Source organism: Durio zibethinus, chromosome 11 (assembly GCF_047325235.1).
Source record: "Durio zibethinus cultivar Kanyao isolate XHJ-2024 chromosome 11, ASM4732523v1, whole genome shotgun sequence".
Lineage (NCBI taxonomy): Eukaryota > Viridiplantae > Streptophyta > Magnoliopsida > Malvales > Malvaceae > Durio > Durio zibethinus.
The window spans coordinates 17,681,678-17,685,764 of NC_143172.1; positions in this window are offsets into that span (position 1 = coordinate 17,681,678).

The window sequence follows — 4,087 nt, forward strand, 5'->3', positions numbered from 1 at the left end:
TGTTAGAATAGATGTTGGGGGAGGTTTATACTGAAAAGGTGTGAAAAAAGGTTTTGGAGGTGAGGTTGGTGGATTGTATGGTTGAAATGGGGGAGGAGTATAGGCTTGGTAAGGAGTATCATGCATACCAGTATGATATGGTGTGAAGATGTTGTAACTCGAAGCTGCTTGTTGTTGTTGGTGTTTCTGACGAAACTGGTTTTGAAGGTCTGCAAGTTGAATCTTTAGGCTCTTCATTTCTTTCTCTCGTTCAGTGAAAGCATAAGTGATACCAGTGTTGTTTTCAGTCATGTATCTGAGTTCTTGATCAAGTGTGATTATCCTTGACTGAATTTCAAGAATAATATTTTAGAGATTGACAAGGCTCTGATCAAAGTGTTGATTGACTTGGTCCAACTTATGTTCAATTCTGTGCAAGTAGGAATTTTGCTGGAGAGAATTTTTAGTTTGCCAGTTTAAAACTGCTTCAGCACGAGAAACATTTTTTTGGTTTTCATATTCATCTCTGTCAGTGGGAGTGGGGATTTTTGGAATGTGTTTGTATTGGTCTTTATGAAATTCTTCAAAAGGAGGGAAGGTTGAGTTGGGATAGGTTGGTTGCATCATGGAGATTTGTGGTAAAGGTTGGGTGGAATCTTGAGAGGAATTTGATTTGTGTGTGGGTTGAGTTGAGTAGGTTTGAGAGGGTGGTTTGTCTTTCTTAGGATAGATGACATAGTAGTCAAACTTTCCTGAGGGTTCACCAAGGAGATCAACTTCAGGGTCTCCATTTTCATATCTTTCTTTGAGCTTTTGCTGAGAAGATTTTTTCTTCTTTTGCTTCTTTGGAATATCATCATCATCATCATCCAGGAAGCTTTTATCTGCATCGATCTGGCATTCTTTGCATTGACAATTTATGTCCCAATAGCAATGTCTTGTTGGAGATTTATATGCATACACGGAATTTTCATTAGACTGAAAGTGTGTGATTGGAATATCAAGGAGATCAGCATGGCATCTTTGCATCATAAATTGTGTTGGAAAGATTGTTGGAGGAGGAACATCCTTTCCTTTGCTGTGATCAAATTCAATTGTGACAGTACCATCCTGGTTTGTCTTGTAGGTTGGATCAAAGTGTTCAATTGGCTCATCTTGTTTTCAAATCTTTTGATAACTTGTCGTCCACGTCTTTGGGAGAAGGGTGGTAAGTTCTTCATTGAAAATCTGCTTTGGAATATGAACATGTTTGGGAGTTCTGTCTGCTGTTTCCATTTTAACAAAAACTGCATCACTGGAGTGTGAAAGAGGCAAGTTAATGGCATGATCTTGAACTCTGTATGTCATCTGGTAGTGAAGGGTTGCCTGGAGGCCTTTCATTTTTGTGCTTACGATCTGGACTTGAACTTTTAAAGCATCTAACAGGGTTGGATCATGAAGAGACATATTATAATTTGGGAAGATTGTGAAGAAGACAGTTCCTGCATTGAGGGTCGTCTCGACGATTCCAAGGACTGCATGCTTGTAATCTTTAAATCTGGTGTCCAATAAGGCCATTCTGGTACAGACAGGAATTCCATTTCTACCATGAAAGGTTAAAGCGATTCTGATAACACCAAAGTGGATGTGAGTGTATCCTTGTTCTGACCACTGGTGAGGAAATTTTTCTGGGATTTGAAGAGTAACAAAGTGCTCTTGGGGTCCTGCTGGAAGAATACATTGATCAAAGTTTGTGGCTTGAACATATTCTTTTGGAGCTGGATATTTGGGTTTTAAAAGAGTTTTTAAAGATCTAGTAAGAGAAGGAGAAGAGTTTGAGAAAGCTGTATAGGGATTTACAAGGGGTAAGACTGTTTGTTGGGTTTTCTTTTCTTCTGGAATATAATCTACTTCATATAAGAACTTAAGCTTAGAAGAGGAGGATTTTTTAAGTATAGGAGATGGAGGAGAGGATAAACTAAAAGAAGATCTGGAGGAAGAAGGTTGAGAACTAGAGTTGCTAAGAATGGATAGATCCATGAAAGTAAGACTCTCTTTTGGCTTTTCCTTTTCTAATTTTTCAATAATCAAATCTTTTAGAAACATACTTTTCTTCTCACTATCTTGGCAAGTTGTTAGGCCTGATACCATTTATACACACATAGCTCTGATACCATTTATACACACAGCGGCAGATAGTACGGCCAAGGCTCTGGCAACTGACACGGCTTCAGTTTCGGGCTCTCCGGGTGGTAGAGTCCTGACAATACTATCTGGTACTATGACAACAGCGTGAAGATCGATCAAACTTGGCAAGATAATACCAACAATAAGCTTTTCATAGCTCAGACATATAACCAAGGTATTCTAGTCGGTGTTCAAGACTCTGGCGCCTTCTTGGCTTAACGTCGAACTGGAGGCCTGACTTTTATAGAGATATGTCTTTCACTATAGTAACTTATTATTAGTATGATCTTGAGGCGGTATGACTTTTCTTTAGCTGAGGAAAAGGGATCAATGATCTGTTTAACAGATTAACAAGAGTTTCTGTTGCAGAGGATCCATAATAATATGGCAACTGCAGAGCATACTCAACTTGTATCACTGTAAACTTTTGAATAGATTGAAGAGAAGGAGGAAGCTAAAAAGATGTAACTATGAAAAAAGGAAGATGAAATCACCAAAAGAGAAGAGAGGTTTTTAGCCAAACATATTTTTATAAAGGAAGATTTTTGTTACAAGAGATATGGTTGAGAAGTTATGGATGATTCCTTCCTAGAGAAGTATCATTCTATTTATACATGAAAAAGTAAAGGACTAGTAGCCTAATAAGACGAGACTAGGACAAAGTAACTTTACAAGTGGCTTAGGATAAGACTAAAGGATGATGAGTCATAATTAAGGTACAATGACTCATAACTAAGGTACAAAGGTCCATTATTATGGTATAGTGACTCATCACTTAAGGTACAGTGACTAAGCACTATGACTCATACTAAAGTACAAAAATACATTATGACTTGACTAAGACATAAAGTGGATGAAGACTTGACATAAGGTTGTCTTGATGTGAAGGCATCAGTATCAACTTCTGTGGAGTCTTCTGGAGAAAACTGAAATTAACACGCGTAATTATACAATATTTGGACTGGAGAGGGAATTTTCTGTCTTGTAGCACCATCAGTGTCATTATTCTGGGAAATCTTCTGAGAAATCTTCAAAGTACTGAAGGACTAGAGAATCATCTACCCATCGGAAGAGTTCTTGTTCAAAATTATCAGGAGTAGAATCACAACATTGGAATAAGTGATTGTAAATTTTGTGTTCAAATCTTGCTCGAAGTCTGGAGAGATCTTCATCATTCTGCTAGTAAGGATTTATTGGAAGTTCTGCTAATTCTGAAGGACAGTGAAGATCAAAATTAACAAGTCTGTGTGATAAATCACTCCACCAAGTGTCATAAGGTGGTTCAGGAATCCAATGTGCCAGGTGAATGTGTAATTCTTGGATGTATTCTGGAGGGTACCACAACCATGGTTCTTTCTTGAAAGGAGGAAATTCTGCAGGGACTGGAAGGTTGTTGATTTTACAGAGTCTTTGTAACAGGAGCTTGTATTCATGAGCATAGAGAAAGATAGAGTTGTACAGAGAGTAGGGATTACACACATACATGTCTGAACGGGGTTGAAAGAAAACATAATCTTCAGAAAGGTCACAAGGTCGGTGGAAGAAGAAGATAACATGGTAATGGGAGGGAAAGTGTTGGGTGAGAGAAAACTAAGTATGAAGGGGTTTAAACCACTTCAAAAAGGTTCCTAAATGAACATGAGCTTCATGAAGGAAGTCATTATTAGTGAAAGTGATTGTGGCAAAGTTGAGTTCAAAAGAGTTAAACTCAATGGCAATGGTGTAGAGTTGGCATAAGTACCATAAAAGAACTAAGGCTTCTTTGAATAAATATGAGGTATGAGGGATCTGAAACAGGTGTAAAAAAGGGAACTGAGGATGAAAACCAATGGGTCTGAAACCATGATCACCTCATTTTCTGATGAGAATAGCTTGCATTTTGTAGATGGGATCATGAGCACATCTTTCAAGTGTCTTTTTGGCAATGATCTGCTGGATTTCA